The following is a 24,761-nucleotide window of genomic DNA, read 5'->3' on the forward strand; positions in this document are numbered from 1 at the left end:
TTCCCAGCTTAGTGAGAAGAACAACCCATGCATCAACAGGAGCACTTGACACATGCCAGCCTTTCTAAATTCACTTTCAGGAGATTTACCAACACGTCCTATGGAAAAAGAGAAAAGGAATGTGTGCTATGCAAATCCAGCCCCAGACTGCTCCCTGCCTAATCTAGCTTTAGATTCAAATGCTTATTACCATGGCTTCTAATCGGGTCATGTGTAATAGACAGGTTTCCTTTGGGCTCCCAGCACTTCAGCTGTGTTCTTACCAAGGCACTGAATGGAGAAAGAAAAGAGGAAACAAAGAGGAAAAGAAAAAAACCAAACCCCAACACTGCAAAGAATTCGGGTGTTGGTGAAAACCAGGCCTGGAAAGAAGCATTGACACCTACCAGTAAAAGCCAGGCTGATATGCAAACATTTGGCAGCTCACCAAGAACACACTGAATGTCAGATCCTGTTTGCACCCCATCACAGCCCTGCAGGGAAGTGCTGGTGGCTGCTCTTTGCTTCCAGGGGCTCTCCCTTCCCCCTGAGACAAGGTGATGAAATGATCCCACACCCACACAGGACCCACATACAGCAGCACCATGTCACAGACATCTTTTATGAAAAATCTTTTTTTTTTAGGATTTTTCCTCCTGAGAAGCTGAGAGGCCTCAGGAACAAAATGTAAACATTGATTATCTGCTGCTGTGGAATGCAACAGGTGGATCTTTGATTAGCCTATGTTAGTTGTTTTTAATTAATGGCCAATCACAGTGAGCTGGTTTGGACAGAGAGCCTGAGCCACAAACCTTTGTTATCATTCTTCCTATTCTATTCTTAGCCAGCCTTCTGATGAAATCCTTTCTTCTATTCTTTTAGTATAGTTTTAATATAATCTATATATCATAAAACAATAAATCAAGCCTCCTGAAACATGGAGTCAGATCCTCACCTCTTCCCTCATCCTAAAACCCCCGTGAACACGGTCGCACATGCAAATGCTGCTCCCAGTTTCTGAAGACCCTACAAGACAGTGCTGACCCTGTTATGCTACCAAAACTACATTTAGTGGGGTGAGCAGCACTAGAAATACCAGCATGAATGGAAATATTTCCTTTTGTGACTCTCAGCAACACAAGCCACTTTTAGAGTGAGGCAGCAGGATGAACTCACACTTATTAGACACCAGGGAATTCACTGAGGTGAACATCCCCCCTGGTAACACCTACATGTCTGCACAGGGACCTGCAGCGTGGGCTCTCTGCTGTCTCATAACGTGGCAAATCCAACTAAAGCACTCTTTATGGCTGGGATGTTCATAACATTTATGTGTGTTCCCTGGTGTCTAGTACAGGCTGAGGTTTCATTGCGTCCCTTAATAAAAAACCTCCCTAACACCCTTCTAACTTGATGGCTGTTTTGACCAAAATTGCAGCAGCCCCACAAATTTGAGATGAAAAACCAAACTGAAAGAAAGGACAAGACCAGACGATGGACTTAGTGAATTGTCAGTGATGGAAGGAGGATCAGATGGACAGACTGACTTTAAAGCTTCCCTTCATTAGGAAATTAGAAAAATCATGGGTTAACTTTCAACAATGAATGTTATTACCAAGCAGAGTGAGGCAGCTGATATTCTGCCACGCAGGCACACGTTTCTCTGTGCTTCATCATTTACTGAATTAATAATCAAATACTTTGAAAAGAGAAGGGAAAAAATACCCAGAGAAACAGGAGGCTGCAGCTCTCAAGTGTTCTTTCTCATCAGCCTGCTCAAAGACCAAGCCAGATTTACCAGAGCCTGCATTGCTGCTCTCCCTCCAGCCCCTCCCCAGCTCACAGCTGCACCTGGAACTGGTCTGGGGGACATTTTTCCTTGCTCCTGTAGCCAAAACAACCAGCAGGGATGGTTAAACCAGGTGGACAGAGCCCTGTTTCCATCCAGCCTGGCCTGGGGCACAGGAGGAGGAAAATTTGTGAGACTCCTTGCCTGAGGACACAGATGGAGGATCTTACGGAGGAGCCATGCCCAGCACCAAAGGAGCCAGGCAAACAGCATTTACCAGGTCACAGGTACTAAATAGCCCAGCAAAGTCATGCTCACTTCTGAAGCAAGAAAGAAAAACTCACATTCCTGTATTTACAGCCATTTACAGAAGTGTCCAGGACAGGGTCATTCCCAGTGATGACTCTGAGGAAGTCCAAGTGAAGAGATCCATGGCACAGAGACTCATGGATAGCTCACACACAAGTCAAAAAATATCTCTAAGCCTCAGAAGCTGCATTGCTGGAGCTGTGGATAACACTCAGGCAGAGAGCATGGCTTGCCTGTGATAAGCCACAATGACAACCCAGTGGAAATGTAAAAATAATTTAATGAATAAGTATATTTAGATTTATAATCCCACAGCAGCTTTATTTATAGAGATGCCAATCACTTTTACACAGATATAAAACTGGCTGGCAGAATGCCTCAGACTATATCCAGAAACCCATCTGTAACAAATCTAAGCTGTGATATCCCTGCATACACTTGGCCAAACAATAACGCCGATGCCAGTCATCCTCACTGTGAATGTGCAGATGGGCCAAGGGGGGCTTGCCAAGCCTTCCCCACAGCCAGAAATGGGTGAATTCCCCTATCACCTACTGGAAACTGGTTGGGAAAAGGACCAGGTGAAGGAAAACCAGTCTCCATCTGGGCTGTGTGGATTGCAACACCAACACAATGCTGGATGGAGAACAAGCCTGCATCCAGCTGGCTGCAGGTGAACCTCCTTCAGAACCTTCCATCACTGAAGTGGGGAGCTGAAAGCAAGGTGAAAAACCCCATGGAGCTCTGCAGCACCTTTAAAAGGTGGGGGCATTAAAGAAGAGCTCTTGGGTATGGTTTTTTTTTATTTAGTTCAAGACACAAAGCTGGGACAGAGGAAGATGAAGGAGAAATTAACTGAAATTAACTGAAAGTCATCACTTGGCTCAATCTCAAAGCAGATGAGGATTTCTGGTGATCCTTGCCCAGGATCTGACAACTTTATCTAAGCCTGCAGATGTCAAGGGGAGAGGCTGCTGTGGATTTCCACAGGGCTGGGGACCACCTGGAAAACTGAAAAGTCACAACTAATTCACAAGAAACAAAGAAAAACCTGCTCTTCATCCCAGTGGGCCTTCTGGGGACTTGCTGTCCCAAAAATGGGGCAAAATAGGGATGGCTCCATGTCAAATACAGACTGTGGGTAACTGCAATTCATCCATAATGGTTTCAGTATATTGGCAAATGCCAAGGTGGAAAAGGTTACCCTGGAATATTACTTTGAATAGCTCTGGGAACAAACCCAGCATTAATTTTCAACACTTATTCAGCAAATTATTTGAATAAAATGAGGAAGACTCGTGCACACATTCTGACAGCATTATTTGGTAGATTTTTGCCTCTGCTCCTGAGAAAATTTATGACAAAACAACTCCCAGCAAAGACATTCACTTTCCAGACCAATGAGCGTATTCAGCTACCCTTGGGGACAAGGTAACCTCTCAAGATCCCTTCCAGCACGATTTTAGTGCCATTTTACACCACAAACTATTTTCACACTGGCATTTGCTCTGATTTATCCCTGAAAATAAGTTTGTCTAAAAGAAAAACTGGTGGAAAGAAAAAAACAGAAACCCTACAGCACTTTTCTCGCTCAAGGACAAATCAAAGTAAAACAACCAAGCACAGAGCTAAGGCATCCTCGATCCAAATGTTTTCCAAAACATTTCCAAATGTTCCCCAAAGCTTCCAGATGAAGCTTTCATAACCAGGCTGCAACCCCTCCAAAGCCTGGGGCATTGAGCCTGGCATCATGGTGTGCTGCAGCAGAGACACCAAGGAAATGGCTGGGGGTGACTTTGCCAATGACACACCTGCCAAAACACACCCCAGAGCCCTGCACACAAAACACAGAGTTTCAAAGGAAAACTGCCTCTGCTTCTTCCACAGGGCATACTCCAGTGTGCCAGAGGAGCTGTGTGGGCTTTCAGGAGGAGTCAATCTCTCTGTACTGAGCACTGCTGAGGCCACAGCTCAAGTGCTGCGTCCAGTTCTGGGCCCCTCACAACAAGGACATCGAGGTGTCCAGAGAAGGGAAAGGAGATGGAGAGAGGTCTGGAGAACAAGTCTGATGAGGATCAGCTGTGAGGGCTCAGCCTGGAGAACAAGAGGCTCAGTGGGGACCTTCTCACTCTAACTCCCTGACAGGAGGGTATAGCCAGGTTGGGGTCAGGCTCAGCTCCCAGGGAACAGGGACAGGACAAAAGGACATGGCCTGAAACTGTGTCAGGAGAGGTTCAGGTTGGACCTCAGGAGGAATTTCTTCACTGAAAGGGTTGTTAAGCATTGGGACAGAGCGCCCAGGGCGGTGGTGGAGCCACCATCCCTGGAGGTGTTCAAGGAACAACAGCATGTGGCACTCAGTGCTGTGGTTTGGTTGACAAGGTGGTGTTTGATCAAAGACTGGACTCAATGATCTTGGGAGGGCTTATCCAACTTTAATGGTTCTATAAATACATGTGGCCAGATGTCCTCACCTTCTCAGCAGGCTTTGAGTTTATTCCAAGCAAATTAGGAAGATCCTTCCCTGCCTCTCTTTTGGAATTACAAAAATATGTAAATAATAAAAGAATTCAGTAAAATAATAAAAAAAAAAACAAACTTGAGAACCTACTTATGGAATGGTAAGGAGAGGAAATTTTCTACACTCAAGCTAAAAATGCTGAAGTTCTGTCCACACACCATCAAAGGTGGATGTTTATGGTTATTTACACAGAGAAAACTCAGACAGTTGTGGGAGATGCTGGTCTGAGCAGCTGACCACAGGCACAGCAGCCTGAGGATGAGCACTGAGGTGTCAGCAGGGCTCAGCTGCAGGGACTGACCCTTCTGGCACACAGCTGGTGCCCATCCTCATCCCACTGCTGACATCCCAAACTTCCATCAGAAACAGCAGCGCCTGCAAAGCAGGGTCTGAGTCCTCCAAAGCCCAAAGCTCATCCCCACCTCTTCCAACATGCTCCTGGGCACAATCAGAGCCCCTCCTACCAACTGTACATGGGCTTTTGTAGAGTAGGAAAAAAAAAAAAAGAGCCTTTCTTGAGGATGATAAAGTCTAGACACTACAATATATTTTCCAGCTGATGCAGCAAACCCAAAAAGCCCTGCCTTGATCTCGGACTGTCACGATCAAAGCCATCATCCCGTCCAGAGCCCTTCTGAAACTTTAGCTTCCAAATGTGCAAGCTATTTTTAAAATCTAAACCAGGCCAAGCCTCTTGTTTGGAGTTTTATGAGGAAAACGGGGTGTGCTCCTCCCAAAGCTTCCCCCACCACAGCTGGGAGTGGCTGGTGGGCACATGGTGGAGGGGCAGAGCAGGCAGGCAGCCCCATGGCTGGGGACACCTCAGTGGCACCTGGTGGCCACCATCTCCTTGCATGGGGGGACACAGCTGAACCCCCCAGGATGGCTCTGGTGTGGGGAATATTCCCCATCCTTGACTGAGACAGTTTTTTGGAGACCAAACATGGTTTGCATCCCCATCCTGCCTTTGGCACCCTCCATCACTGAGTGTGTTACACTGGAGACAAAAGAAAAATAAATATCTTGAGATACTTCCATTTTCTACAGAAATTACATAAAACTAAGGAATTTCCTTTACTAGGAATTTCCTTTACCAAGTAGCAGGATGATCAAGTGCACAAATAACATCCAGCTCTGCACCAAGGTACAACCAGGGAAATAAGGTACTCAAAATCATTCTCCAGGCTCTTGGAGCAGGTTTTCAGCTGGCTGAAAGGAAAGAAAAAATACACAGTCCTGCAAAAGAACAGGAAAGCCAAAAAGGCATCAACTTCTGCTTTAAGTGGGATGGTGGAAGACCAGTGAGCTCATCCCAGAGCAGCTGGTGCTGTGTGATGAGCACAGAGTTCCTGTCATGCTGTGGCCTCTGTGGGAGAGGGAACCTGTGGTCAGTCCAAATCACCAAAGCTCACAGTGTCCAGACTGGAAGAAAAAACCAAAGGATGGATGGTCTGGAATGATGAGGAGCTTGGAGAGAACTTTGAAAAGCTTTATGAAAGCAGATGACCACCAAGCTTTCCCATATGCTAAGGTAGACTTTTGGGGATATTCTTCAGAGAAGGAGACAGGAGGTGGCTGACACTGCAGGAAGAAGAGAGCAACACAGAGCATTCACATGCTCCAAAGCTATTTAAAATCCAAATGAGGCTCCCTAGTGAGCACTTAATTTAGCTAAGCAACTTCCAAAGCATCAGGCAAATGAGCCACATCATCTCCTCTTCCTCCCAGCATCCTCTCCATCCTCTATCATCTCCCTTCCCCTCCATGCTTCCACCAGCTCTGCTCCTCCTCCCCAGCTCTCCCTGTGCCCAAACCCAGCAGATCTGTGAAAGGCCCAGTGAAACAGGCAGGGACACACGGGTGGGATGGGGATTAGAGACCTGCCAGCCCTCCAGCAGCCCTCCCTGTGCCAGGCAGCAGCACTGGCTGTGCTGCACATCACACACTCCCAGTGCTTCAGGAGGTGTTGTCTGAGCTGCCACCAGCTTTCCAGCTGGGCAAACATCAAGGAACAAATCAGGCTGACAGGCTTTCTTAGGAGTATTTCCATCAAGCAGGACTTTTCCCACTCCACACACACCGGAGCAGACAGAGCAAAGGGCACCAGCAATGCGCTGCTGGCTGTGACAGCCTCACATCACTCCCAGAGGGGACAGGGGATTTACCAGGGGGTCTGTCTCTCCAAATTGTCACTCTGAAGCTGGGGCAGGATGTGGGATCATGCCCAGCTTCAGCTCTGCCACAACAGAGTCCAACTCATGCCCCATCACTCGTCTCTACTCTTCTCAACAAACGCAGAGAGAAGATGGACTTCAACCTCAACCTGCACACAAACAATTCTCCCTGAAGCCACCAAAGCCCTGCAGATCCCTTTGGTCCCACCTTGTCCCCTCCAGGCCCCTTCCCTTTCATGAGCTTCTCCCAGGAAGAACAAAGCCCAGCTGCACACCTGTATCTCTAGGAAAGGCTAACACAAAGCTACCAACCTCAAAAATTTATGCTCCTCTCACACAGGGAAGCAGAGAAACTGATGGCAAAGGCTGTTTCTGGATTCAAAAGTATCTAAATCCATCAGGGAAGCAGCATGCACCCCAAACCCTCACTCCCAGGGTTTGCACAGGGGACATAATAAATGAGGCAGCAAAGGCAGCTGACAAGGCAGCACCTCAGAATCCAACTTCTACCACACCAGCTCAGGCAGAAAGAGAAAGCAAACAGAAGAAAGCAAATTGTTCAGCCCCACACTGCCATCAGAACAGGGCCACTCATGTGCTCTTGGTGACAAACACTGAAGGGAAAATATCCCACAATCCACTCAGGTTCCAGGCACAAACCAGGGCTGGTTCAGCACCTCACAGCTCTCTCTGTGAGGCTCCCCAGCCATCTCACCCTCCTCTGCAATGACCTCCTGAGCCTTTCTCATCTCCTGTGCTAGAGATGGGAAATGTGTGCATTAACAGCCCCCCTTCCCAATCCAAACATGGCAAACAGGCTGAAAAACAGCTAATTCCCAATCCTGCCAAACTTACAGTGGTGACTTATTTCCACACAGAGCTGTGATTTTTATAAGGGATACCAGTGGGTTAAGGAGTCAAAGCCATAACTGTACGAGTGAAAGCAAAAGCCTTTCATTCCTGTAAGGTCTATTTTTTCCCCCCTGCTCCTGAAATGACAGGGAGCAACACAGCTCCTGCCAGTTTAGTGGGGTCAAGGCTTGGCTGGGAGCAGCCTCATTAAACTGGCTGGGTGTTCAGTGCCAGCCCAAACACTCAGTCCTCTGATCCCCACATGACGGGCTGGGAACCACCACAGGCAGCTCACAATTAAACCCGTGACAATCAGGAAAAATCCGTACAACCCTCCCCCAAGCTGAATCCACCAACACCATCCCCACCCTCCCTGCTTTCGTTTATTTATTTATTTGTTTACTTACATAAGCCTCATGGCAGATAACTTGGAGGAAATCGGATGCTTTAATGATTAAGCCACACTTAGGCAGCCCTCTGGGAGATAAATACACCCTTTGGTAACCCTGCAACAGAAACAGAAGGTACAAACAGACAGTAACTAATTATTCTGATTAAATCTTGGAAGACCTGAAATACCCGACTGCAGCAGAACAAAGCCAGCGTGCGCTGCTCGTAAAAAAAAAAAAAAAAAAAATAATAAGTCACACCCTTTTTTTGAAAGAATTCACCCAAATAAACCTCAAGTGCTTCTGTGCTGTGTTTGTTTATGTGTTTTGTTTCTTAAGGTCTAGGCAGCTGATAGGAAATCTCTGCCATACCCTGGAGGGATCCCGACGCCTTCAGCTAAAATTAGACTTCAAGGGAAGGGGGAAGGCGGCGTCTCCAACCCACCATGCACTCCAGGAGAGGAGTGTGGGGGTTTCTCCTCCTTTCCCATCGAAACCAAACACAGAGGGCTTTGGGGATGAAAAGAAGTTCAGGAAAACAAACAAATAAGGTGCACTCTGAAGGAGAAAGATGGGGACAGCGGGTCTGCCCCACTGCTAGGTGTGGGCAGGTGGGGAGGCAGCTGAGTCACCAGGAATGAGCAGGATGCAATGGGATGCTCAATGCAGCACTGAGAGGAACCTGCAAAGCCCACCAGCAGCCCATCCACCAGTGTGGATATGGAGAAAGGCACCTGCTTTGTTGGTGCTCAAGGCAGCCGTGCCAGGAGCCTGTTACAGTCAATGCTGCAAACCAGGACGAGGGGATGTGCTCAGCAGACATTCCCGTGCTCTCCTTGCCTTGGAGGAAAACCAGAATTCCCCTCCACCCCTCCCCAGCACACTAAATGCCAGTGGAGCTCAGGGGAATATTTAATCTCAAACCTCAGCAATCAATCAGTTCACCCTCATGCATGAGAAAGAGTCACAGCGGTAAGCACCAAATCCCATTTCCATCCAGCAATAGGATGCTTTAATTATGCACAAAACACTTCCCTTTTAACATAAATCCTGAGGAGATCCAGGCAGCCCCCAGGTTATGGGTGGGGAAGGACATGGTGATGGGGAAGGGGTGGAAGAAAGGGAGGAGAAGCCATTATGGCAATTATTTAAAATGACAACATTCTATGGCTGCTCCATTGTTTGACCTTGTGTTTGCTGTCCCAGGGGATGTGCAACAAAGCCCAACAAGAAGCCCCAGAAGCTGCATCTGCTTCTTTCCAACACACCAGCAAGCATGTGGGAAAGAGGGCATGGAAGATGCAAGATGGGCACACGTGGAATGGACTGCCCAGGCTGTGTGACACAAATCACAGCAATGGAGCCTCTCCACTGGTGCTGCCAGACTTACCCCAAAGCCTGCTCACTTCTAAAGGAGCCTTCCTAGCTGGGTCTGAGCAGGTTTGGGATCACTCCCTGTTATTTCCAAGTGCAAGAACCATCAGGACCATCACACAGCTGCCAGTGCAACAGGTAGGCAGCTGTGAAATTCATCCCTCCTTTGTCCAACCAGACCAGTACTGAGGAGCCCATGGCCACAAACGGCCATGCTGAAATATATACATATTGTTTTTAAATATTAACACATGCACAGACTTTTCTGATGTATAGGAACAAAAGAGGGGACACCCTGCTGAAACCCCATGTGCAGCTGCAGTGCTCTCGCAGCGCAGGAGGAAATGAGAAGCAGAGAGCAGGCACACACCCGCTTGCCACGGCGTGTTTTGGCTCTGGGAACGTTTCTGAGTTCTCCAGCTTGAGCTCTGACCTCCAAGAGATGTAAAATGGTTTCAGTGCTGCTCTGGAGGAGAAGTGGAGGGGTCCCCGGGGGCTCAGCCAGGCAGGTGGAGCAGGATGAGAGGTGGGGTGGGATCCAGGTGCTCACAGGGACAGCTGAGCCAGTCTGTGCCCCACCAGTTCAGAGGCTTTCAAAACACCCATTGTGCACAGGAATAGGTCAGGAACAACCCCAAACCCCAGTGCACAGCAGAAAGCAAGGTCCCCTCATCCATCCATGACCACAGTGCTCAGATAAAGCAAGGGAAACAAGCTAAGGACTGGGGGGAGTTGGGGGTACCTCAGACTTCTCAATGTGTTTCTGAACCCTCTTTTCCCAGGCAGATCCAGTGGCAGGCTTTGCAAACACATGTGCATTGCTTCCGAGGGGCTCATAAAAGCAGCTTTTGGGAGGGGAGGTGGTGCAGAGCAATGGGAATTTTTCAATTCTTCTTGAGAGGAAGCATTGCTCAGAGATGTGGAAGGAAAACCTACCTGTAACCCAGATTTCTGCACTGTGGTCTCTTCAAAGGGGAATGATCCCAGCCCTCCCTGTTTTTTATTGGCTTCAATTTCCCCAAGATCTGTAACATCAGGAAATGGTTGGCACAATGGACTAAGCCCTCAAACTCCACACACAGGGAAACCATTGCTTTTACCCCTGCCTGAACTCTCCAGCCCACACCACGAGGTGCACAATAATTAACAGGGCTCAGGCACCATCAGATGCTGGCAGCATGTTCCCAGAGGATCCAGCTGTATCCTCATCCTCTCCCAAAGAGCAGAACTTGGCAGTGCAATTCAGGACAGAGATACTCTGTGCAGTATCTAGAGCAAATTAAACCTCCCAGGCACAGCAGCAAGCATGGATTTATTGATTCATGGAAAACGTCCTTATACATCACTTCATTCAGATCAACGGGACAAGACAAAAGCAGGACTCTCCTCAACAGTGAGAGGCTGCACTGCAGCCCTTTCAGTCACACATTCCAGCAGAAATCACTTTTTCAGAGCAGACATTTCTTACATTTCAGACATTCTTACATTTTTTGGGGGCCTGGCAGAGTGCAACACAGGGGCCAGTGCAGATCTGTGTCACATCTCACCTGGTCCCCACCTCTCTGCCCCACAGCATGCAGAACCAATGGGTGATTTTTGCAAGAAAAAAACTGCTTGACATCATTTTCACAGCTGCAGAAACTCCATCCACACCTGCTGCTGGCTTACACAGGGCTGCAGCCACCAGGTGGGATGGGACACAGAGGCTGCTGCCCCCAACAGCTTCCCAAACACTGCCCCAGCCACTCCTCTGGGGTCTGCTCACTGTGGGACAGGGAAGGGGGACTGTCACCCTCATGAGATGTGGCACAGATCCATTAGGATCTCTTGTGCATTGTCCTCCTCCAACCCTGTGAGCAAACATTAGGAGTGTTTGCTCTGAAAGTGATTTCTCCTACAGGATGGGGCTCCCAAACACTGCAGCTTGCTGATCTTATCTGCTTTTCTTGCTACTGATGGCTTAATGTGCTTTCACCAAGCTCAAACTCCCTTCAGGGCTACCTGTGCTCTGCATTCAGGATGCTGAGCCAAGGTTAAGTCCACTTTCTGCAAATGTTTGTTCCAGTAGCCAAATGCAGCTCAAATATAAATAAACATCCAGATGTCCCCATGCCTTGTTCAGGACTGCACGCACCTGGCTTTGGCTTCCAGGCATGGGCTGAAGAGCTGCTGGATGCCATTTTATAGATTCTTGATGAAAAGGCAAGAGGAGCATTCCCATTCCCCAGCACAAAACATTTCCCCAGATTTCATGCACGTGCAGCATTTCCCTGGACACTCATCAGCCAAAGCAGGGTCAGGCACTGCCTTTACACCATGGGTTCAGCAGCAGCCGTGCTCCCAAACTGCCTCTTTTGCTAATCACGGCTCAAAAAGCATCACTGACAGAAGGACACAGACTCAAGCTGCACCAAGGGAAATACAGGTTGGATATTAAGAAAAAGCTTTTACAGAAAGGGTGATAAAGTTCTGGCATGGCTGCCCAGGGAGGTGGTGGAGTCCCCATCCCTGGGTGTGTTTAACAAAGCCTGGATGTGGCACTGGGTGCCAGGGTTGAGTTGAGGTGTTGGGGATGGGTTGGACTCGATGGTCCAGAAGGTCTCTTCCAAACCAGTGATTCTGTGGTTCTGTGACCCAGTGATTCTGTGAATTCTGTGACAATGCTACTCCACAGCTCCAAATCACTGCCTGTGCTCCCTGTCCTCTTCATGTTACCTCCCAGCTTTGACAATCAGCACCACTCAGAGCACCAGCTGAGTCACTGGAGGCTGCTGGATGCCTCCAGGATGGCACCCACCTTCCAGGAATGCCTCTGCCTCCTGTGAACTCCCCCGCTGGAAACACTAAAACCACAATTATCTCAGCAGATTAATAACAGCACAGCATGTCTGGCAGCAGTGAGGCAGGGGCTCCCAGCAGCAATGAGCTGAAGCTAGCAGGGCACACAGGCACACACAGCTGTGTTTGTGGTCCCTGCTGATCTCAGGCACCTCCACCCTGCCAGGCTGCCTCACCCCTTCCCCCAAACACACCCCTTTCCCTCGGCACTGATCAGAATTTGGATAAATAAACGTGTCTCATCACATCACATCACTGAACCCACCGCTGTGGGGGTGCCATTCCCATGTGCACTGGCTTTGGGGCAGCCATCAGCACTTTATTCTGCAATCTCAGGTGTGATGTGGTCCCTTGGCTCCTCCCAGCCCCAGGGCACAGCTCCTGGCTCCCCAGCATCCTCCTGGCTTATTGAAAGGGCAGGGAGGTGAGATCTCACCTTTCTGAGCTCAAAACTGCCCCATCACAGAGTGCTGCTCTGCTCCAGAGACACCAGGACAGGACAGACAAACTGCCTTGTCCCACCATGGAGTGCTGCTCTGCTCCACAGACACCAGGACAGGACAGACAAACTGCCTTGTCCCACCATGGAGTGCTGCTCTGCTCCACAGACACCAGGACAGGACAGACAAACTGCCTTGTCCCACCATGGAGTGCTGCTCTGCTCCAGAGACACCGGGATGGAAAGGACAAACTGCCTTGTCCCACCATGGAGTGCTGCTCTGCTCCACAGACACCAGGACAGGACAGACAAACTGCCTTGTCCCACCATGGAGTGCTGCTCTGCTCCACAGACACCAGGATGGAAAGGACAAACTGCCTTGCCCCTGGACAGCAAGTCTCTGCTTCCCTGAGCTAACAGCCTCAGGCACTGCCACAGAAGACAAGGAGATGATTTTTCAAGGATGAAGCTGATTTCCTCCACTTTTATCTAAAATTTGGGGCAGGCACAAATCTCTTCTTTGTGACAGAACCTGAGGGAATGGGATGAAGTTGTGTCAGGGGAGGTTTAGGCTGAACATTAGGGAAAGGTTCTTCCCCCAGAGGGTGGTTGGGCTCTGAACAGGCTCCCCAGGGCAGTGATTACAGCACCAAGCCTGACAGAGCTCAAGGAACATCTGGACAACACTCTCAGGCACAGGGTGTGATTCTTGGGATGTCCTGTGCAGGGCCAGAGTTTGGACTCAATGATCCTTAAGGGTCCCTTCCAGATCAGGACATTCTATGCTTCCATCATAATTTACCTCTCCTCTCCATCTGTAAGCCAAATCAGGGATAAAGCAGGTCAGCAGCTCATTATTTTAGGAACCATGATGAGACTATATATATTTTTCTCAATTAAAAGGAAACTAATTTACTTAAACACATCAGTTGGCCTAATTATACCAATCCAAGAGTTTGCTGGTGCATTTTTTGTTTTGTTGCTTTTTAAATAACAGAAGTAATCATCCCAGGGAGGGCAAACATCCATTTCCCATGGAAGCCATCCAGGCTTTTCCTGGCATCCTGGGAGGGAGGAGCAGCAGAGTGTGAAGGGCTGGCACGGAGGTGGATAAGAGGGTTAAATCCAGCTGCTCAGAGATAAGCTGGTTACACACCAGGGCAGCAAATGGGGGAATAGAGCTTTGCCAGCCTGCAGCAAATACCTGCACAAGGCATTTGCATGGCTGACACTGGGTATTTAACTCAGAAATTGCCAGTATTAGAGAGCCTGAAGCCACATTTCACTCAAGCTCTCCTGCTGTTGAACTGCTTTCCTGGCTCCTCTGAAGCAATACTGAGGGCTGAAAAAATTAAGTGACTCCTGGCTTTGAGGCCAGCATGGCAGGGAAGATGCAGCAGCAAATTTACCTGTTGTTGTGACCTTCTGGTCTTTCAAGGCCAAACCAGAAGAGTCTGAGATGCTGTCACACAGGACAAACCTCAGGAGATAAAGCCAAAACTCACCCAGCAGCTCTGGCAGAGCACCCCAAAGACAGAATGGCATCCTCCACCACACAGCTTTTGTGTATTGTGTGCCTAATCCCAGGAACACACATTGCCAGGTGGCACCTTTGGACTGACACATTAAATTTCACCACTGGCCTTTAATTTTCTTTTTGCCTTCCAAGACTAAAACTTCTCCCAATTGCTGCTCAAGCTGACCAACAGCTTTTTATTTTCATCTGCATCCAAAAATACAGAACTGCTGCTTCTGGGAATCATGCAAAGATGGAGAGGGACCTTTTCTCTGTCCTGAAGCCACCAGCCATGCCCAGGCAGGTGCAGCTCAGCCACCAAACTCCAAAATCTGTCAGACAATGGAAAGCTTATGGCTATGCTGGAATTCCTTGTGCTTCCAAAACCTGCATCACATGAAACTCTGGAGCTGGAACCCTTCACAGAGATGCCCATCCAGCATCCCACACTTTGGCCCTGGTCCAGATACCGGTAAGCAGAGTTTCAGCCCCAATCCTGCTCTTCCCTTGGCTCCATCTGGAGGCAGCCACCTGCATCCCTTGTTAGTGTGATTTCCATAATCAAAAAGGGAGTTAGCCTCCATAACCACAACCCAAAGGTATATTTAGCTCAACTGCAAGACAAAGGAGATCATGTCCACCACAGATTCAATTAGCTGAGCCTGTTTACGCCAGGAGCTCCCGTCTGCCACGCACAGCAGCTCCCATGGATTTATTCCCAGCTCCACACTTCAGTGGTCCCCCATGGAGGAACAGACCTGTTCCACAAAAGCTCAGAAAAGCAAAGAGGTGGAAGAATGGGTCCAACAGGTTTCCAAAGCCTTGGGCAGCACAGAGTCTCTCCCAAGGGTTTGTGTCATCTGTCTAGAGCCTGGAGCCACAGCATGGGATGAGTGCAGGAACCCACATGGGGCTGCACCTCCTTCAGCCCACAGTGAGGATGAGGATGATGACAGGGAACCCTGGGGGACCCCCTGAAACCACCCCAGAGCACAGTTCCAGTGTGTCCCCTGCACCCCAGCACAGTACAGGAGGACAAGGACAATTCCCTCATGATCTGCAGGACCCTTCCCTCAGATCTGCCTCCCAGGAAAAGATTCATTTCTCCTGCCTCATTTCCATGGATATAATTTCATCCCCCACCTCCTGTGCTGTGCTCTCACGCAACCCAAAGACACAGCCAAAGCCGTGGTTATTTTTACATTTTCCTCCCAGGAGATGGTATCTCCACAGGGCAGGGCTGCCATGCCTCATCAGATCAGTGCACCAAACTGCCTCAGCCCCACGACAGCAGGATGAAGTCGGGGGGACACTCTGCCACCAGGTATTTTTCTGTCTCACTGGCATCAAAACTCAGCAGCTTTTCAGTCAAGAGCATCCCAAGAAAGCAAAACAGCATCAGCCCTGGAGGTTTTTCCAGTTCCTCTCTTCATAACTCCCACCCAAGCACTGAAACCATCTTCCAGCCATCCCAGTTTTAGATTTTTCTGAGGCTTTTGCAGTCTTCATGGAACACTTGCTTCATCCACACACCCAGATCTTTGTGGACTGAGGATTCCCAAATTTCCCCAGCACAGAAAGTGACTGGGTTTGGCCATGCCTTGATGTCAAGGTCCACAGCACGACCTCCTTGATGTGGCACATGGGCTTCAGCACAGCATTCCATGTCTTTAATCCCACATCTCTTACTGGGCACTTTTACACTGGGAGAAGAAAAAAAGCAACACTTCCATGAATAAACCAAGAGCTTTTGGAATTTAGGGAGTGGGGAGACGGAGAGCAAAATTCTAGGCATGCAGGGGAAAGCTGGTTTGTGCTTTTTGTGCTTTCCTGTCCCTAGGAGAGTTCCAAGGGTGGTCTGCAGCATGTTGCAGCACATCTGCAGCAGCTACACCCTGCAAGTTCACCCAGTGTTTTTCTTTTCCCTGAGATCACTCTTGCCATCATTTGTCCCCTGACAGGGAAGCCAGGCATGCAGGGAAGAAGAAGGCATCACCTGTGCATGGCTTATCTGCAGCTACTTTACAAATAAAAGTGATCATAATGAACATTCACACCTAGAAGAAATCCCAGCGCCCTTCCCCCTCCTACACCTCCCAAAGCAGAGCACAGATCCAGCTGCTCTGCAAGCTTATCTTGATGCAGAAACAGTCTGGGACAGAGATAGAAGGGCTCCCTGAAGGCACAGCTTATTAAAGGCATCTTTCCTTAATCAGCTCTCTTCAAAAACACCGCACTGAAGCGCCGTTCCCGGACTGGTTTTCATCACAGCAGCACCAAACACCCCCAGCCTGGCGAGGTCCTGTGTCCCCTGGAAAGCCACACGGTTTTTCCAGCCTAAAAAGCAACTTAAGACCAGGCAGATACACCCAAGCCAAGGCACTCTGGGGGACCTGCAGGTGGGAGTCACAAGGAGCTCCCAAACACACCCCAGGGACGTCACAGCAATGGGGGCCAGCACAGCAATGAAGTCCACAGGATGCTCCCTTTTTATCCAGCAGCTTTTGCCACCAACCCCACTCCTGCTTCCACAGGGGATTGCACACTTGCAGTCCAACCCTGCTAATCCCAGGTTTCAAGAAGCAGAGCTACAAAACAACCACACAAAGAGGCAGCAGCTCGCACGCATCCCAGGAACCTCCCTGCAGCCAACGCCTCTGTGTTTATCCAACACTCCATCTCCACTCATTCAGCTGTTTCCATCCCACCCTGCTATTAATGGATGCAGAAGGAGGTTGGGAGAGGCATTGGACAAAAATCTCATTTAGAGATCAAGACAAGCTTAATTGGTTTCCAGCCAGACCTGCACAAAGATGGGTTACTCCACAAATACAGTTACTAATCTGCCCATTATACTCCCTAAGCTCCCACCCACAAAGAAAAAGAAAATAAAGCAAAGATGCACAAAGGAATGCAGGATTTTGAGGGTGTTACTTCCAGCTAGGAACACATCACGAGTGGTGAATTCTACAAGAACAAGCCCTCTGCTTTTCTCTGAAGGAAAAGGATAACCAAGCAGTAAACAAAATAACAACAAAAAGACCTAACATAGATTAAATCTGCATTTTCCACAGGTAATCCCCAGCTATTCTTAAAGAGCATTTCCAGCAGCTATTGTTTCTGTGGGCAGGGGAAAAGCTTACACGGCCAAGGAGACGTCATGTCACAAGTGACAGAGTGGAAAGGATGGGGAACCTCGTGATTAAAAAGCACAGGACTGAAACCCTGGAGAGCTGAATTCACTTCCGAACTTGGCTGTAAAAAAGAATAAAATTAAATTCGCGAATTTCCTGTGTGATCACATCCTAGATGATTTATTCAAAGCCTGGTGTTGAAAAGCCAAGGGAGGGGGAAGGAAGCAGGAGGAGGAAGGGGAAGACACGGTCCTGTGGGCTTCTAATGAGCTTGGGGTTAGAGCAGCACTGGCAAGCTGAATACAGAACACTCATCTGTACTGGGCACTGCATGACCTGGAGCTGCTGCTGGGAAAGCACTGAGCATCCCACAAGCTCAGGTGAGAGCCTGCCCTGCTGCTCTGCCCATGGGCTCACATCCCACAGGCTCAGGTGAGAGCCTGCCCTGCTGCTCTGCCCATGGGCTCACATCTCACAGGCTCAGGTGAGAGCCTGCCCTGCTGCTCTGCCCATGGGCTCACATCCCACAAGCTCAGGTGAGAGCTGCCCTGCTGCTGTGCCCACGGGCTCACATCCCACAGGCTTCTGTACCGCTGCACTCCCAACACAAACACAGCCACGTGCAAAATGGAAAGGTTGGGGATGGTTTCCCCTCCTGGAAAATTTAGAGAATTTAGAACCAAGAACATAAAGCTGTTCCCTGAACACAGCGTGTTACAAACCAGACACAGCCCAGCCCCAGCACTGCAGGGCAGCTGCAGCAGCAGCACAGGTAGAGAGAGGCAGGTGATGAAAGGGTCCTTTGGTTACACCCTTCTCCCCCTGTGCAGCAGCCCAGGACTCCCAGCTCCAGCTGAGAGAGAAGGGCTGTTTGTTTTCCTGAAAGGCAGCCAGTTCTGCTGGGTGGGAAGCACTGCACCCAGGGGAGAGCTGAGCTGCAATGGATCCTCTGGCAGCACAGAGCCAAAAACAGGGCCAGCACCACAGAGGATGGGGGTCCTGTGCTTGGGACCTTTACAGACACGTCCCCTGAGCTCCAGAGCACCTCTGCAGGGTGAGTTCAGAACAGTGCAGAGAGGGGTTTTTCCAAGGTTTTCAGTCACAATGGGTGAGCACAAATCCAAGGCTTGGTGCAAACAGCAGCCCAGCCTCTGGCACTGGACAAGAGCTTCCAGGCATGGAGATATGGGGTTGGTGCTGTCCCAAAACGCTGCTGTGGGAAACTCGGGGCGAACAGATTCAAACTTTTCCTTTCAGCAGCGAGACAAGCTGTAATTAGCAGCACTGAGCCCGTCCCAGGGGCTGGATAAGGACATTCCCGTGACAGATCTGACAAGGCGACTGTTGGATTTGTTTTCCTTGGCTTTTTTCCCCTCTGGAAAAATGAGCACCCATTTTTCACAGGTCTTTTTTCCCCCACTCTGTGTTGCCTGCAGTCAGTTTCCCAGAGTAAGGGCATACATTTCAGAGCACACTGTCACAGCCCATTACCACAGCTGGAGCTGGGTCTTGCCATCCCCAAGGGATGGGTCGCTCCTTAATTATCCCACACCTCACAGCATACTGGGGATGCCAGACCCCAAAGACACAGTCTGTTTGACTTTTCAAAATGATAAACACAGTCCAAACCACAAGGCAAAGGTAAAATAAAAACATGAACATGAGGCAACTGAGCTACAGCTGCGAAACACATCATCACCACTGTCTCACACGTCTCTCACCTAGCTCAGCCTCATCCCCAGAGCAAAACCAACACAGCTTCCTGTGATGCAACTACAAGCAATCCTTTGGAAATCAATCCAGAGAATTTTGAGGCTAAAGTCTCTCTTTACTGTCTTTTTCTCATGATGAAAGCTGTCATGCTATAGAATGGCTTGAAAAGCCTGGATGTAAGGTTAAGTCCTAGTGTGCCAGCTAAAGGAATAGCACAATTTCATGACTAGGTAACCCAAATCACAGCCTGTCACACATCACTGCAGTTTGAACACAGCTATGACCACCACTGCATCAATTAAGAACTGACAAATTTTGCTGAACCTGCTAAGTGGAAGCACAGCATTTAATACATAAGTAAATGGGGAAAAAAATGAGCATAAAGGCTCAATTCCAGCCTCAGCCCCAAAAGCAGAACTGACTGTAGGGATTACAATATTTAGCATGCTCCAAAAACTTTCCTCAACATCCTTCTGCTCCATGTGATGGACAGGGATTTCTCGTGCCTCCAGAGCCACCAGCTACTTGACACGCAATTTGCCAGCAGCACTCTCCATGGAAAAATAGATGGAGCTTGTAAATGGATCCAGATGGTTCCCAAAATGGTTCCAGTCTCTTTGCAGGGTGTCTCCAAAACGCTGGGACAAGGAGGTGAAACACTGAGGTCTGAAAACCAATTTGCCAGAGCTGGAGAGCTTTGGTAAGCAAATGGCTTGCGTAAGGTTTCTGTCAGAACACCCATTTGAAGCGCTGGCACTGTAAACAAGGTTGCTCCAGAGGCACCTGGGATTAGCTCTGTTCAAACAGTCCTTGGCATGACTTACCAGACAGCCCAGGAACAGATTTGCAAGTTCAGCTTTTCTCCTGCCTGACGCTCACCCAGCACCTCAGAACAACAGGAGAGCTCCAACAGCCTTAACCCTGCTGCCTCCTACACGGAGTTAGAGACAGGGATGGGCATGGCAGGAGCCCTGTGCTTGCTCACAGGACTCAGTGGAAGAAGAAAACCCAAGGAGGCAGCACTGTGGGGCTGTTTTCTCCCTGTGTTGCAGGATTCAATCCAACACCAAGCTGGGCACACGAGTGTCCCCCTGCAGAAGCACAGCAGCTGAAAGCAATGCACGGGATATGCAGGGGAATGGTGCCAAGCCAGACAGGGCAGCTGGAAAACACCAGGCAGCCTAAAGGCTTGCCCTGACACCGAGGCACAGAGCAGCCTCTCTTCCCTGCACTGGGCACACAAGCCAAGACACTCCTCGTGCCTCGGGGGCACAGGGAAGGAGAGCTCAGCCCATGGAGCGCCCTTGGCGTGCGATTCCTGGGGAAGCCAGGCACGACAGGGCACCCACCTTCCCTGACACATCTCCTCAGCCCTGGCAAGAAGGTGCTGTGGTTTCCAGGAGCAGCAGCAGCACGAAACAACAGGAACATGAAGGATGACTGGAGTCACGGCAGGGAAAGCTTTGCACAAACACATTTACAGCGGCTCCCATCCACACACAGGCATCCTTGAAGGAAACAGCTGCACCGGAGCACAGCTGACACAGACTCTCCAGGATGGGAGGTGAGTTCACAGCTCCTCTAAGCACCATTCATTAAGTTGATGCTGAGGCCAAGCAAAGAACAAGCACTCAAAAAAACCAAAAAACTACACAAAACCCCACCAAAAAACACACAAAAGACCCCCAAACAAACAAACAAAAAAAAAAAAAAAAAAAAAAGAAAAAAGGAAAAACAACAACCCAAAAAAATAAAATCACCTCATGGCAAGGTAAAAGTTAGATGGATGTGCAGCTCTAGAAAGCCACCTCAGAAAGGTCTGGAAAAAAGAAAAACACCCAGGAGCAGCAGCAAGGCAGACGCACCATGGACTGAACTCTATGTCACATAATACATCACAGACAGAAAACATGCTCCTGCGCTGCCTCCATGGCCATGCCACAGCAAACAATCCTGATTGTTTAGGGTGGGGGAAATGGTCTCTGGACTGTTCCTCCATCCTCCTCCTTCTCCTTTTTAGTGCTGGGAGGAAAGCCTGCCAACAGAGTTTGCCTGTAACAGGCACCAAGCTGCTAGAAAATCACCTGAGCAGCATAAAACATCTTTCCACACCCCCCTGTAACACAATGCACTCTCCTTCTCACACCTCAGACCTGAGTGGCTGCAGATCCCACCCCTGATCGATGCCCCTCTACATCCCCCATTTTCATACTCCAGGTTTTTTTTTTATTGTAATGAAATAAAATAAATTCCTTTTAAAATAAAATTAATTTATTTAAAATAATTTTTTAAAAATTAAATTTAATTTTTAAATTAAAAATTTTAAAATCCCCTCCCAGCCCAAGTGGCGCAAAGCTGGCTCCCAGGTGCAGAGCACAGCCCCGCCCTGCAGCCTCAGTGTATGGACAGTTGTGTTCCTGCCCAAAAACAGTGTGAGGACTTCCCTGCTTGGTGCCAATCTGCCCTCAAACGCTCAAAAAACCTCTGAGGATGCTCTGCTCACTAAGATTTGAGACAAGCCGATCCTCACTCCTGCAAAGCATTGGAGGAACCCACACCCTGCAGAGCTTCCCCAAAAGCTGCCAAGCTCCGTAGCTCAGTTTTGCATATTGGTACAGAGCCCAGCTGCTGGTGTTTCACACACCACCCCCCAGAGCCTGCCTCTGAATGGCACAACTCTGAATTGCTTCCTCCTGCCATGCTGCCCCAAGGCAGGAGCTGCCAGCAGCCCTGCCCATCGCCAGGAAAACAGGATGAAAGCCCCATGAGAAAGAGGAGCAGCAGGGAGCAAGGAGCACCAGGAGACCCCACTGTGCTCCCCCAGGGATGGGCACAGGTCAGGTGGATTAACTGGGTCCTTCCCCTCTCTTTATCTCACCATCTCTGGCTGTTGCCAAGTTGTTTTGAGCTCTGGCACCGCTGCTTTCCATGCAGGGCCTGCACAAAGGCGATGAGGAGCCTCAGTGCAGAATTCCTGGCAGCAGCCCAAACCCAGAGGTCGGTAATTGGGTCACTGGGTTCAGCTTCCGAAAACCATTCCTCCAGGAGGTGTGGTGAGCACAGGCACGATCACAGACAGAGCTGGACACTCCTGCAGCTCCTCCACCACACCCTGCACACCTCATTTCATTACCTCCCATAAAGCACTCGGTGAGACAGGGACAGGGCAGCCCAGGGAGAGCCCAGGCTCCAGCAGGGAGCCATGATTCAGGTGAGCAGCATGTAGCTGAAAGCACAACATCGCTATGCAGTGCTCAGCCCCAGGAATGCAGAAGGGAAACATGAAGCCACTTGTCTGGCACGGCAAATAATCCTTCAATCATCCAGCAGCCAGGCCCTGCCGGGAGCTCAGGGTTGGGAAAGAGAGGAGAGGATGTCTCCAGCCATCAGCTCTCACCAACCGCGCCACCAGGCGCTGCTGCGCCTCCTCCCAGCCTGCAAGCAGGCTCCAAACACAAAAATAAAAATCCAAGCAAGTGGCAGGTACTGCAGGAAGAGAAGAGGTTTGAAGAGCAATGTTAGAAGAGCTTTGAAGAGCAGCATTGCTTTGAAACGCAACATTAGCACTCATCAGCATTGGCATGGTGAGCAGCTAGCTGGTGTCAGGGTGCCTGTTGCTGATTCCCTGACTTCTGAGACTCTGGCTGGGCCCTCCCAGGGGTTCCCCTGTCAGGGCAGACCCTCCTGGAGTGGTCTTTTGTCAGGAATGAAAGACCCAGAGGATTTTTTTGGTCTTCAGGTTCTTGTTTATTATTATCAAGAGTTTTGCACACTGTCCGCACCAGGCTCAGCACACTGGAAAAGCACTGCAAAAATGGCCAACAATCTTTCATTACAACATCTTTTAATGCTAAACTATCCAATTAAGAACCTTGATTATTTCCCTTTATCCTTATTTCCCTTTTAACCCAATAACTGATCCCCAAGAGCCCACAATGCAGACTTTTCCACCCAATTACAAAATGCCACCCAAACCCAAGAAGAAGAAGGAAGAAGAAGCATGAAGAAGCAGCCCAGGATGACACCCTGTGCCCTCCATCCTGCTTCCATCCACAACGTAATAAAAATCCCAAACGCTAAATTTCCCACCTAAGTGATACATCTACACTACTCTCTATAATCTATTTCACAATTTTGTGGATTCCAGTCTATTCTGGACTTTGTCCATGAATGAGGGTCAAAGTCAGTGTTTCCCTGGGGGTCAGGACACCCCAGAGCAGACAGGGAAATAAATATTCCCACGTTTCCACAAACTGGTGGATAAGAACACACCCATCCAACACCGCCCTTCCAGTGGGTCACAGCAATGTTTTGAACACAGTTTTTCTCAAGGCAACTCAGGCATGAGGAGAAGAACATGGAGAAACCTTCTGAGTCACGGTCACACTGAGTCACCCGTGAGTGCCTCTAGGCTGGGCCACCCCATCCAGTTTGGCTGACTCAGGAAGGGACCATGAGCAGCCTCGTCCCCCAGGCGTTCCAGGCAGCACAAACCTCCTCCATGTCCCACATTTACAACAAACTGCCCCCAAAAGGCTGGGGGTGAACACAGGAGGGAGCACGAACAGGATGGGGTAATCAGAGACTCATGTGAAGGCACAGAGGTTGCTCCAGACCTGGGAACAGCATGGGACAGATGCCCTTGGGAATGACCCCACCCAACCCCACCATGAGGAAAACACAGGCCAGATGTTCAGACAACTTCAGGCATTAATTTGGTTAATTTGCTGTAATTCAGGTGGCTGGTGCTCAGGACACACCGATCACGAAACAAAGTGCTGTCAGCTCAGATCCTGAAACTCTTCAGTCAACTAACCACGTCCTTACAGTGTGCCAGGGCCATTTCCCTCATTTCCATCTCCTCTGGTTTTCTTCTCAGCGGCCACAAAGATCTGAAAGCTTTATGACTCACTGAGCTGAGATTTTCTGTGCTACCCCAGAACTCCTGGTTCCTCAGTGAATGCCAGAATGCTATGACATGCCTCAAGGACAGAAGATACCAAGAGCAAATGGTCTCCTGAGAGGGCAGGAGGGTTAAGTAGGCACCAGGACAGCTTTTCTCCCAATTAAGGAAGAAAGAAAAGAAGAATCAAAGGCAAACAGCAAATTACAACATGTATCTGGCAAGGGGCTGTGGAGCCTCTAATTTTTGCATTAAATAGAAAGTTGGAAATCATAGAATCACAGAATGGTTTGGGTTGGAATGGACCCTAAAGACCATCTGGTTCCAACCCCCTTCCCCTAGTTTAGGTTGCTCAAAGAATATGTCATGAAGGGTGAGGGAACTAATGCAATACTCAGAAGAGCTTCTGCTGGAATATTTAATGACTTTCCAACCCTTAACTAGCTGTTTCTCTCATCCCCTAGTAAACTAAATACACAGAGCAAGAAAATCTATGTCATTTAGCATCTAAATTAACCAACACACAAGTCAGGATCAGGCATTCAGTATTTCTGCCCCAATTTACAGCCCTTTGCTCAGACCAGCTCCTTTTTTTTCCAGCATGGCACTGACATCTGTTGTGTTGCATGAGTAAAAAGCACATATATGATTAAGAGAAGGGGGAAAAAGAGAGAGGGGGGAAAAATCAATGTGGACATGACTTGAATTTTACAGCATTTAGCTGCCACAACTTGCAAATAAACAGCTGTCCCAGCAGGTCCATGCAAGCTTAACAGCACAGCAGTAACACACAAGGTTTTTCTTCCCCTTTAAAACGGTTTTGCTTATATA

General features: G+C 49.1%; 1 protein-coding gene across 1 annotated transcript in view; it reads right to left on the reverse strand.

Moving 5' to 3' along the window:
- The window catches only part of DAAM1 (dishevelled associated activator of morphogenesis 1), a 95,189-nt gene that overhangs the window by 67,322 nt on the left and 3,106 nt on the right, over nucleotides 1-24,761 (reverse strand). Inside the window, 1 exon segment of the mRNA XM_058806221.1 lies at nucleotides 8,032-8,130. The gene's annotated coding sequence lies outside the window, so the exon portion shown is untranslated.

The sequence above is a fragment of the Ammospiza caudacuta genome, chromosome 6, assembly GCF_027887145.1.
Source record: "Ammospiza caudacuta isolate bAmmCau1 chromosome 6, bAmmCau1.pri, whole genome shotgun sequence".
Taxonomy (NCBI): Eukaryota; Metazoa; Chordata; class Aves; order Passeriformes; family Passerellidae; genus Ammospiza; species Ammospiza caudacuta.